Source organism: Schistocerca piceifrons, chromosome 1 (genome assembly GCF_021461385.2).
Source record: "Schistocerca piceifrons isolate TAMUIC-IGC-003096 chromosome 1, iqSchPice1.1, whole genome shotgun sequence".
Classification (NCBI taxonomy): Eukaryota; Metazoa; Arthropoda; class Insecta; order Orthoptera; family Acrididae; genus Schistocerca; species Schistocerca piceifrons.
In genome coordinates, this window is record NC_060138.1 from 275,478,825 (window position 1) to 275,491,967 (window position 13,143).

The 13,143-nt window shown below is 37.6% G+C and overlaps 2 protein-coding genes across 6 annotated transcripts in view; one reads left to right on the plus strand and one right to left on the minus strand.

The window, feature by feature from the left end:
* Positions 1-9,915, minus strand: part of LOC124801151 (putative tRNA (cytidine(32)/guanosine(34)-2'-O)-methyltransferase) — a 77,606-nt gene extending 67,691 nt beyond the window's left edge. The window contains exon 1 of one of the 3 annotated variants that reach the window (XM_047263071.1): positions 9,690-9,915. The gene's annotated coding sequence lies outside the window, so the exon portion shown is untranslated. Of the gene's footprint in view, positions 1-9,681 lie in introns of all 3 variants that reach the window. The other 2 variants (XM_047263055.1, XM_047263063.1) reach the window with 2 other exon arrangements.
* The window catches only part of LOC124801523 (putative tRNA (cytidine(32)/guanosine(34)-2'-O)-methyltransferase), a 66,965-nt gene continuing 63,654 nt past the window's right edge, over positions 9,833-13,143 (plus strand). For 2 of the 3 annotated variants that reach the window (XR_007017113.1, XM_047263084.1), the window contains exon 1: positions 9,874-10,029. The gene's annotated coding sequence lies outside the window, so the exon portion shown is untranslated. Of the gene's footprint in view, positions 9,852-9,873; positions 10,030-13,143 lie in introns of those variants that run through there. The other variant, XM_047263094.1, reaches the window with a different exon arrangement.

Here is a 13,143-nt window from a genome sequence, read left to right on the forward strand (position 1 = left end):
CAGCCAACTCTTTTCACCAAAGTTAACTTCTAATCTGAGTGCATCTGCTTCTAGGTATGCCTTACAATCTAATATTTGATTTTGGAATATCTGTGTCGTCATGATGTAATCCAGCTGGTAATCCAGTGTCAAAGTATCTCTCCTACTCTCGTGATTTTTGAACAGTGTATTTTCTATTACTGACTAATACTTATTGCAGAACTCAAGGAATCTTTCTCCTCTTTTGTTCCTGTTGCTAAGTGCATGTTCTCTTATAAGTCTGTCTCCCTCCTATTATAGTATTCCAATCCCCCTTGATTATCAGATTTTAATTTCCCTTTAAATGCTGAATTACATATTTGTCTCCCTATAAACCCTTTGTCTCATCGTCTTGTTTTTCTGACATTGACATGTATACCTAAACTATAATTATTGGCATTGGTTTGATTTTGATTCTGATCAGAACAACTCTATCACATCTGTTTCCACTAAGTAACTTTTTGTCCTTCCTTCCTGCTCATATCAAATCCTAGTCTCATTATATCATTTTCTGCATTTGTTGATATTATCCTGTATTTGTCCAACCATACATTTTTATTCTTTTCTGTCATATCCCACTGACCTTTGCTACATCTAGTTTTTGCCTCAGCATTTCCATTTTTATATTTTCTAGTCTCAGACTACTCCATGCCTTGACTCGAAGAATGCAACCTTTTTGTTGTTTCTTTTTTTTCCTAGTATTTTCTCATAGTCACCTCCATCTTGGCACTGCCCTCTCAAGAGATCTGAATGGGGAACTAATATGAATCTTTTGCCAGTAGAGGGATTATTACGATACTTTTTCAGTTACAGATCACATTCCCTGCTGATACACAATACAAATTTCCATAGATTTTTGGATCCCCATGCTGATTCTCCTGGCTGTGGGGTACTTTCGCACATGGAGGGCAACTGGGTACTCTGAAACTGTGTCTGCTCTTTCTCCCTCTACTGACAATGTTATTGGCTGAATGAGAACTGTAAGGTGTCCCTACGTGGATAAGGTGCGCACTAGCCAGGTAGCTGACTGTGTGGGATGCACACAAAGGATTTTTAGATTAGGCAACTCTCCATCCAATCCAGATAACCATGTAGTAAACCCAAAACTATCGGTGTAAGATCAAAAGAAATGCCTTCCTCAGGTGACAGTATTAAGATCCTAGTGGTTAACTGCTGAAGCATTCACAACAATGAGCCAGAGTTCAAAGTGTTGCTGTGAAGCTCACTAAGTACTAGGTGCAGAAAGCTTGTTGAAATATGAACTAATACCAGTGAGATGTTTTCAAACAGAAACTGAAGCTGCATTTGAGTTTTTTTGGGCAAGACTTAGTATCAGGGGTGGTCATAAAATTGTAATAGGATCCTGCTATCACAAACCAGACTCTTCTCCTGATGTAACTGAAAAGTTTACAGAAAACCTCAGTTTGCTTGTACTTAAGTTTCCCAATCATACTGTAATCATCAGTGGTGACTTTAATCATCCTACAATCAATTGGGAAAATTACAGTTTTGTTAGGGAGGGCATGATAAGACATACTGTAAAATATTACTACATGCCTTCTCTGAAAACTACCAAGAGCTGATTATTTAGAACCCCATTTATGATGGAAATATACTGGATCTAATGGCAACAAATAGACCTAACCTCTTTAGGATGTCCACATCGAAATTGGCATCAATGATTATGATGCGATTGTGGCAACAATGATTACCAATGTACAAAGGACAACTAAAACAAGCAGAAAGATATATATGTCCAATTAAGTAGATAAAAAATCAGTAGTGTCTTATATCAGTGAGGAACTTGAAACTTTCGACACAGGGCAGGTGCATGTAGAGGATAACTGACTATGCAATGGACAAATATGTCTCCAGTAGAACAGTTTATAACGGGAGGAACCCTCAATGGTATAGTCCCTGTAAAGAAACTTCTAAAGAAACAGAGGCTATTACATAACAGGTGTAAAACAAAGCACAGGACTATAGACAAGGAGATGCTGAATGAAACTTATTTGGCTGTCAAGAGGGAAATGCATGAAGCCTTCAATAGCTATCACAACAGAATATTGGCAAATGATATTTCAGAAAATCCAAAGACATTCTGGTCATATGTAAAGGCTGTAAGTGGCATCAAAGTTAGTGTCCAGTCTCTAGCAAATGAGACAGGAATTGAGGGTAGCAATGCTAAAGCTGAAATGCTTAACTTTGTTCTTAAATGTTCCTTTATAAAGGAAAACCCAGGAGAATTGCTACAATTTGATCCTCATACCACTGAAAAGAAGAGTGAAATCAGTATTAGTGTCCGTGGTATTGAGAGACAGCTGGAATCTTTAAAATTGAACAAAGCTCCTGGGCCCCATGGAATTCCTATCAGATTCTATATTGAAGTTGCAGCTAGTTAGCCCCTCTTCTGACTATAATCTATCGTAGAGCACCTGAACAAAAAACCGTGTCCGTCAGTTGGAAAAAACCACACCCGTCTACAAGAAGGAAAGTAGCAGTGACCCACAAAACTACTGTCCAATGTCATTTACATCAATTTGTTATAGAATCTTCTAGAACATATTCTGAATTCAAACATATTAAGGTATCTTGAATAGAATGCTAACCAGCATGGATTCTGAAAACACTGATCATGTGAATCCCAACTTGCACTTCTCTCACATGACATAGTGAAAGATTTGCATCAAGGGAGTCAGACAGATACAGTATTTCTTGATTTCTGAAAAGCATTTGACTCAGTACTGCACCTGGGCTTCTTGTCAAAAGTTTGATTGTACAGTGTATCAAGTGAAATTTGTGACTGGATTGAGGACTTTTTGGTAGGGAAGACAAAGCATGTTATCTTCGATGCAGACGTAACTCTGAGTGTGTCTCTGGGAAGTGTGTTGAGAACTTCGTTGTTCATGTTGTTTATAAATGACCTTGCAAACAATATTAATTAGTAACCTCAGACTTTTTGCAGATGATGCAGTGAACTATAATGAAGTACAGTCTGAAAGAAGCTGCAGAAATATTCACTCACCAAGCGGCGGCAGGACACACATAAAAGACTGTTGAGCTTGGTGAGCTTTCGGAGCCAGTGGCTCCTTCTTCAGGCAGAAGGGTTGAAGGGGAAGGAAGAAGGGTGAAGTAAAAGGTCTGCGGAGATGTAGGAAAAGGGGTAGATTTTGGGAAAGTCACCCAGAGATGCGGGTCAGGTGAGACTTACCGTACGGAATGAGAAAGAAAGACTCTTTTTTTATACTTCTCATCCCATACATAAGTATCACCTGACCTGTGGTTCTGGGTGATTTTCCCACAATCTACCTCTTTTCCTAGACCTCTCCAGTCCCTTTCCTTCACTCTTCTACCTTTCCCTTCAATCCTTCTGCCTGACGAGGGAGCCACTGGCTCCGAACGCTTGCCAGTCACAGCAGTCTCTTATATGTGCGTTCTTCCACCACTTCGTGAGTAGATATTTTATCTATCCAATTAAATAATTTCAATATAATAGAGGGAAACATTCCACGTGGGAAAAATTATATATAAAAACAAAGATGAGGTGACTTACCGAACGAAAGCGCTGGCAGGTCGATAGACACACAAACAAACACAAACATACACACAAAATTCAAGCTTTCGCAACAAACTGTTGCCTCATCAGGAAAGAGGGAAGGAGAGGGAAAGACGGAAGGAAGTGGGTTTTAAGGGTGAGGGTAAGGAGTCATTCCAATCCCGGGAGCGGAAAGATTTACCTTAGGGGGAAAAAAGGACAGGTATACACTCGCACACACACACGTATCCATCCACACATACAGACACAAGCAGACATATTTAAAGACAAAGAGTTTGGGTACAGATGTCAGACGTCTTTCCCTCTCCTTCCCTCTTTCCTGATGAGGCAACAGTTTGTTGCGAAAGCTTGAATTTTGTGTGTATGTTTGTGTTTGTTTGTGTGTCTATCGACCTGCCAGCGCTTTCGTTCGGTAAGTCACCACATCTTTGTTTTTATATACAATTAAATAATTTCATCAATAATTGACTGTTTTTGTAGTGTAACTATTCAGTCAGATCCTGATTACATTTCAAAGAGGCGCAAAGATTGGCAACTTGCTTTAAATGTTCAGAAATGTAAAATTGTGCACTTTACAAAACTAAAAAATGTAGTATCCTATGACTATAATATCAACTGCAGGCGGCGCTCACATAGGTACCAATGATACATGCTGCTTTGGATCAGAAGGGATTCTCTGTGGTTCCAAACAACTAACACAAATGGTAAAGGCTGCAGGACTTGCTTGCGAGATGAAAGCAGAGCTCAATATTTGCAGCCTAGTCAACGGAACTGACAGTGGACCTCTGGTACAGAGCTGAGTGGAAGATATGCATCAGAGGCTCAGATGTTTCTGTGACCATCTAAGCTAAAGATTCCTCAATTTTTTTCCATAGTGTGGTTGGGTTTCAGGTTCTGCTGAATAGGTCAGGAGTCCACTAAAAGCAAGAGACCACTACATGGATAGCTGGGACTGTGTGGAATGGGCAAGGTGGCTTTTTACGTTAAAGTCTTGAGGAAACTCAAAAAGTGCTTCAGTCTCAAATTGAGACCTCAGACACCCGAACACTGGGGCTGGAGCCAATGGAAAACATCTCCTCAGCTGAACAGGGAGACAGACCTGTTCAAGGAGTGGGAATGGTTACTAAGAAGTTGGACCAGATTAAGACCAAAGACTTGTCTGGGGCTCAGAGGAGGAAACTTCTTAGAGAACAAAAGCTAAAGGAGAGAAAAGAGTGGCTTCCTAAACAAAAGTGGAGGGAACTAAAAGTGGTTGAGCCCAAGACCTCCAACAAAAGACTGTCCCAGGGAAAAAGGGGTGTACAAACCCCTTCTATGTTGAGGGCAGGCAGTAAGAGAACAAGGGAGGAATCTAAGAATCCCACTTCTCAGGATAACCGTATCCAGAAAAAGCCAAAGCAAGAAATAGGGAAACAGTCAAAAAAGATGTGTGGTGCCTGCTCATCTAGTTATGATTCAACTTGCTCATGTCAGTGCATGGCAGCACCACCTTGTGAACATACCTATTATAATCCCAGAGAGGAGGATTATGGTTCAATTGTATGCTCACTTGACTCCACTCTCAGGACACTTCTTACTTGTCTGGACTTGGCCTAGCTATGTACATGGACTTTGTATGGAACTAATGATCGGTGTTCTTATTAAAACAATTTGGTTATTCTCCACACAGTTATTTGTTGGCGTTACTGCACTAAATGCAAATATGTTGATGATATTCTCTTTGTCAGTATCTTCAGTTCCATGTCAAATGACCTATAAACTTCATGTATGCCATGCAGTCTACATATTTATCATTTATGTTTAAAGCAACAGAGTTACTTTTCCTCTTTTAACAGAAATTCTTGATTTTTGTTTTAATTTTGTTCAGTGTTAATTTAATACATACTGCCCAATTGTACATCTCTGTTAGGCCTTTTTTATTTTCACAACTATGAGTTTTGGTGTTTTACTAGTGACTATAATGTTTTATCAGCAAAGAGAATTTTTCCCAGATGTCTTATTTTGTCTGGAAAATTATTGATACCTATTAAGGACAAAATTGGTCCTGATATACTTACCTGAAGGAAAACCTGTGTTACCAATGGTTTCTGTAAATATTTAATATCAACTGAATGTGGCCTCTCCTTATCTGTTGTATCATTTTCCTGGTATGACTGGAACCACTCGTTAGCTTTTCTTATACAGAAGGTGTTCAAAAAGTTTTGCACAGTCGTCTATAATTTTTTTATTTCTTGCAGGAAGAGAATGAAATTTTTTGTGAACATACTTGGAAAATTTAGCTTTAAGTTGGTATATAAAAGTATTTTCTTTTATTTACAGGTGAGCCATAGTGGGCCATGAAGTAGATTTCAGGTTGCAACAATGGTCGGTGATTGAGTTCCTCTTCAAGACCGGCGATGACTCTGCCGCATCAATTCACAGGAAGTTGCTCCCTGTTTATGGGGAGGACACAGTGGATCACAGCAGTATCCAGTGGTGGTTGCAGAGGTTTAAAGAAGATCATTTCTCTCTAATGGACAATCCACAATGGGGTAGACCATCAACGGCAGTGAGTGATGTGAATAAGGAGACTAATGATCAAATTATCCAAAATGACAAATGTGTGATGACACAACAGATTGCTGAAATGACTCATTTGTCATTGGGTAGTGTGGTAACACTGGTACAAATCTGTGCACTTTGGGTGGCTAGATTACTGACAAGATAAATGAAAACAATGAGGAAGAATGTGTGCAAGAGTCTGAGAAATAGCTCTCAGAGCAAACACGCTGTGCTGCTGTTTTTTTTTTTACCAGCTGATCAATTTGCTCTCTTCATCTAGCTGGATGCCTAGAAATTTTGTATGTCTGGTTTCACAAATCTTTTGGTTGTTGATCTCCATTTCTGGAGCTTAGAGTTTTTTATTTACTTTCTGAAACTGTATAATGTTAGTTTTTGAAAATTTTAGGGTTAGGCTACTTGCTGTGAACCATTTGTGTATTTGGTTAGTGACTGTCAGCACTGTATCCTGCACTGCAGAGTTGGGGACCCTTGACCAGAATATTCGCGTCATCCACAAATATGACTATTTTTGCTGTGTCATTAATTGTAAATGGTAGATCATTAATATAGATCAGAAAAATCTGTGGCCCAAGGATCAAGGCTTGGGGAATTCCGTATTATATGTTTCCCCAGTCTGAGTTTACTGTTACACCTGCCTCCACTGTGATAACTCTTTGCTTCTTGTTGTGTAGAAAAGATTGTAGCCACTTTAAAGGTTTGTCTTTGACACCTTAGAGTGGAAGCTTTTTTAGCAGTCAAAAGCTTTAGCAAGGTAACAAAAAATTGGACACCTTCTGAGATATGATTCACCTAGAGTTTCATCTGTTAGGCTCAATATAACTCTCTCTGTGGATAATCCCTTATGAAAGGCAAACTGTGCAAATGTCAGTAAGCCATTTTGAGTCATATGGCCATAAATCCTATCAAAAACTACTCTTTCAGACAACTTCAAGAACACTGGCAGCCAAAAGATGGGCCAATAATTCGATGGTACATTCCTTGCCCCACTTTTGTGGATGGGCATCACTATTGCATGTTTCAGTCTGCCTGGAAATGTCACAGTTTACATTGACTGGTTACATAAATGCCATAATATGTGACTGATTAAGTCTGCATATGATTTTAGAATCCTATTGATATTCCATCATGTTCAGAACATCCAGAGCTTTTAAGTAATTTTATGATTTTTTTCAATTTCTTTTGGAGTTGTAAGATTCTGCTGTACTTTAGTTTTAATAGTAGGATACTCTAACAGAGAATTGATGATTCTGTGTAAAGTTCTTTAGTACTTGTCCTTACAATTCTTTTATTTTCCTGTTACTTGTTAGTGTGCCCTCCAGTGCTGGACATTCTATCTTCTGTGTACCATCTCACTGTATAAAACTCTAAGCTAACTAAGACACTTTTTAGGTAGGGGAACCTTTGCTAGTTCTCTTACTGACAACAACAGTGATTTGATCATGTGTAACCTCATCGCCGCCATCAATGCTCTTACTAGTTGGCTCCCAGTTCTTTCTTGTGTTTTTATTTAAAACAAGATTAGATTTTAATGCTTGGTTAGTGCTGAAAACATCTCAGCCAAAAGTAGTGTGTATTTGAGGATTCAGCAACGACTGGTATAACATTGCAAAATTGAACATTTTGTTTATCAGCTTATCACATCATGCTGAGAGTGCCTAACAGTTAACTTCCTGATCAGTAATTTCTGGGAATGTGTAAGGCTGCCTCCATTGTTTTGACCACATTCATGGGTGGATACTAAAGCTCCTACATATGTTGCTGAGCTTTAAATTTGCTACAGTCAAGTGCCAGCCTTGGAGCTGCATCATATGATACACAAACATAGTGTAGGTGTAGGTACAAACCTAATTACAACATTACTTGTGCTGTCATGCACAAAAGTTTCAGACGTACTTCCTACAGAAGTCAAATATACTACTGACATCTTGGAAAGAGCACAGCTGCTGATTATGGTGAGTTGTCTGTTGGTATTCTGAAGATTACTGTTGGGAAATGTATGAGCACCTGTCAAAACTCTGGGACTAGTGCAGCAGGGGATACAACCCGTCGGCTTTGGACAATGACGTCACAAGCAGCCAATCGAGAAGCGATTCTTCTTAGTGTTGTAGCTCCCTTCAGTGGCTGATAAGTGTTTTTTGGCTTTTAAAAAAAAAATCTCACGAGATAGAATAAACAGATCCACTTTATTAAGCAATCAGTAAAAAAACGAAACTGAAACATAACAGCAAAAGCGAAAATGGGAAACTGCTCTCTGGCGGCTTGTGACGTCCTTGTCCAAAGCCGACGGGTTGTATCCCCTGCTGCACTAGACCCAAAACTCTTTGCTTACTCTATTGAAAGTTCAACAATCCCAGCCTCATGGAACACAGCAATACTAATACTGCACTGCAAAAAAGGAAGCATTCAAAACATAAAAAAAACTATTGCACCATAAGTCTAATCAGTGTTTTGTACAAAGTTTTTACAAAAATATTGTTAGATCACATCAGTCCTACCCTTGACACAGCTCAACCCACTGAGCAAGCTAGATCCCATAGCAGCTTTAGCACTCTAGGCTACTTTTGTTCTCTATGTAGTGATAAGCAGAGTAAACCAGGGTTGAGGAAAACTTGTTTTTTTTTTCTTTTTTTTAAACCAACCCAGTGAATAAAATTGTATTTCATTGTTATTGGATTTTTTTCGTACTGATGATTAAACACTTCCGTTTCAATTCCTATAATTACACTATTCAAAACACTAACCCATTCTGATAACTATTTAGTGCCGCACTGCATCCATTAGGAGGAACTTCTCCACCTATGGGCTTATTTGGTCAAAAGTACGAAATAATTTGGGACAGAAAAGACCTGAGAAATTAGTGAAGAACTATAAATCAAGGCGTGCTTCCAAAATGTAGTAAGTTTTATTTCAGTCATTACGATTCTATATCAAGTTAAAAATTTATGTGGAAGTGTAAATGTTATTTAGCTGTGTTTCTTGCATGTCAAGAAATGTTGAGGCACAATATTAATAAAATAAATTCTTGAGACAGCACATAGTTGCCCTCAATAAATGTGATGGCGCTTTTAAAGGTGTGGAAGGCTAACTAAGTAACATTTAGTATGTTAATTAAATATAAGTAATTAAATAATTTTTATTTTTTTAAGTTCTTGAATATGACGTTACTGAAAAGGGGGTCATGAACAATTCATCGGTATGAAATATGCATGAAATACTAGCAGACGCTATAACCTAACCGCAAAAAACATTGCATGCAAAAAATAAACACTGTCAGTGTTTCCTTTCTAACAAGAGGCCAACGAGGATTCCCCGTGAGTCTCCCCAAATATATCAACACATCACGGATAAAAGTCAGCGCCTAGTATCGGTAGGTTCAACCCATTTCTTCAAATATCCAAAAGCCATCAGGATACGAACATCAACTATTATCCGCAACAAAAACACTCGAGCGCCGTACAACGTATGATTCGTGGCAGAAAACAATATGAGGCATTCAATTAAATTTCGAAGCAAGTATACAAATACAGTAATGTATGTTTACTAACAAACTCACGTGCGTCAACTGTCACACTATATGTGCATCCAAAGTCTTACAGTCTCTCCAGAGTTGACTATGAACTTGAAATTGGGATCATCGACACAGGCTGATCCCACTAGTGTACAACACAACAGAGCAAATTGTTGTGGTTTCAGCTTTGTTGCACGTGGAAGACAAGTATAATCGATATTGTGCTTACAATTATAAGACTTTTGCGCGTGACAGCTTCCATAATGATAGTATCTATGGTCGAAGAATAGGATAGCCTGTCTGGGACAAGCTTTGAACATATGTTGTTGTTATTGCGTACACTATACAGTATACAGTGTCTGTTAAGGATAGCAAAGAATTGGTGGTAGGTGGGAAATTAATTTTGGTTGCATAGTTTAATATGTTTGTTCCCGGAAGAAGTTGGAGTGTGTGATTTTCGTTATTTGCTGGGCTTTTATTTGCATGTCAGCACAAGCTTGCATAACTCGAGAGCGTTTGTATACAGCGTCGTTTAAGTAACAACCTATGTAGTTGGGTGTTGATATTTACACGTTGTACTGGGATGGCATGTCCTCACATTATTGCCAACAAAATAGTGGACTCAAATATCCCTTTCTATTTCTGGGGTTTCCTTCGGGTGCCTTTTCTGTAACGACTACCTGGTCGGTGGGATTTTAAACTCGAATTCTTCACCTCTCCTTGTAAAAGAACGCCCAGTAAAGAGCAGTGGTGTTCAAAACTATCATCCTGTGGATCACTGCTTACTACAATTTCTTGCTCATCGGTCAGGTAAAACTATCGTCAAGATGACGAACGTATACACCCAGCCCGGTCCCATGTAAAAATCAAGTTTATAAGCAAACCACCAGTCTTATAGATTGGACGTATTTCTTTTAACAAAGTCTCAACAATCAAAATCCTATATTTCTATGAAAAAAATGTGCCCAGTTTTTTTTATGAAGTTTTAAGTAATGATTTTTAATACCTTGAAGATACATGTACGTGGTGGTCTGTAAGCAACATCACTTATTAATCTTAAAGCTTTCTTTTGGAACTTAAAAGACTGCTTTGCAAAAGGGGTATTTCCCCAAAATACTATTCCATGCTTCAGTAGACTAAGCATGTATGCGTAATAAGGACTAACACTGTTCCGGTATTGCAGCAATCTTTAAGCACTCTTAATATGTAACAGTACTTGCTTAATCTTTTGTTAAGCATTTCTACATGTTCTTACTATCTTAGATGCTCATCTACCCATAATCCTAAAAATTTTATGTGATTCTTTTGCTGAATTTGGCTATTCAATGATGAGAATTTTACACTGATCCTATTTTATTCCTTATATGGCTGGAGTTCATCCATACAGTTTTCTTGTCATTGACAACTAGACAGTTATCTTTAAACCATTTTTCTGCCACTTCTGTAGTTTTGTTAATTTTTTGCTGCATCTCATAATCATTCTTCCATTTTATAATGAAGCTGGTATCATCAGCAAATAATATGGTATCAGCTGTTGAAAACTGTTGAGGTAGGTCATTAATGAAAATCAAGAATAGCAGTGGTCCCAATACCGAGCTCTGGGCCACCCCATAATTAACTTTTTTATATTCAGAAGGGTACACATTTCCATCCTTAGAAATTTGTACTCTTTGTTTCCTATCAGTTAAATATGACTTCAACTACTCTTAGGAAATACCACAGACACCATAATTAGGCCTATACAGTTTTAAGAGCAGTAGATTATGACTTATAAGACCAAACACTTTGGAAAGGTCCAAAAACAACCCACAGATCAGTTCCTTGTCCTCAATAGCTTTGTGGACAAGTTTTAGGAAACTGAAGAGAGCTGTTTGTGTAGATTTGCCTTTTCTGAAACCATTTTGTGGATTTACAAGAATTTTATTTTGGTTTGGGAAGTCTAGCAATCTGCCATACATTATTCTTTCAATTATTCTCGAAAATACAGATAATAATGATAGAGGACTGAAAGTTGTAATGTCAGACTTGTCACTACTTGTAAACTGGTGTTACTGTTGACTGCTTAAGTTTACTTGGAAACACACCAGTTTCAAAGGAGTCATTGATTATGTCCACAATTTGAGAGGCAACATTCTCGGTACTATATTTAACAATTTTGTCAGGGATACTATCAAATCCACAGGTCATTTTACCCATTAGTTTGCTGATAGCCATTTGTACTTCTTTGGGTGTTACGGTATATAGGTACATTTTCTTTCATTTATTGGAGTTGGTACCTTTATCTTTGGATTATATTTAGTGGTCAGATTTTGGGCTACATTAATATAATGATCATTAAATATATTAGCTGTTAGAAGTCTATCATCAACAATTTCATTTTTGTGTTTTATGGTGATTGTATTAGGCCTACTTGCACTTTCATGTTTGCCTGGATGATTATTAATAACTTTCCACATAGATTTCATTTTGTTGTTACTCTTTCTGGTATATGAATATTGTGCTTCCTTTTTGCAGCAATTATAGCTTCCCTGTGCTTTTTCCTATAACACTTGACAAGATATTATTTTGCTTTGCACACTTATAAAGCATTCTAAGATTTTCTGATGACTCTGTGATTTCACTTGTTATCCATGAATTTGATTTTTTGTTTATAGCATAGCATTGGCCTATTTATAATTTGACAAGAACTTGTTGAATTTTATATCTACAGAACTATTGCTATCCAAGTCCCAGCTTACATTTTTTAACATTAGATTAAAGACCCTAATGCTGTCATCATTAATTAATCTTCTCTCAATATATCTCCTATTGTCACTTTTCTTATGAGATTTCTCTAAAGTCAATTTAATTGCTTGATGATCAGAGAAACCTGTATCCAGTACCTCAGATTTAAAGCCACATTTTGATTTGTCAATGAATATTTAGTCTATAGTAATTTCACTTTTGCTGCTGTGTCTGGTGGTATCTTCTACACACATGCCTATATTGTATGTTTTTAGTAGATTAACAACTTTTTGCCCCCATTTTTACAGCTGTCCTTGAAATTAACATTGAAATCCCCAAGCACAATTATATATTTTGACTGACTATTCAGATAGTTCAGAAGATTTTCCAAAATTTCAGAGAATACTTCAAAATTACCAGGTGGGGACCTATATAAACATGCAATTATAATTTTACTATCTGTTAGTTCACATAAACATATTCAAAATCTTTTTCAATACAGCAGACATTTTAAAATCTAATTTCCTTTGATTTATTACCTGTTCTTATATATACATGTTCCACCCCCTCTGTATGTTTCCCTCCAAAAGCTGCTGACCAACTGGAAGTCAGAAATCCCAACTGCACATTTTTATAGTTCATGTAGCCTGTGTTTAGTTATATGCCAGATAGAAATCTCCTTCAGTGAACCATTCAAAAGGACCCCTAGCTCATATAACTTACTGGTTAAGTCCTGTACTTTATGATATATGAGAGTTAAAGAATTATTCAGTCC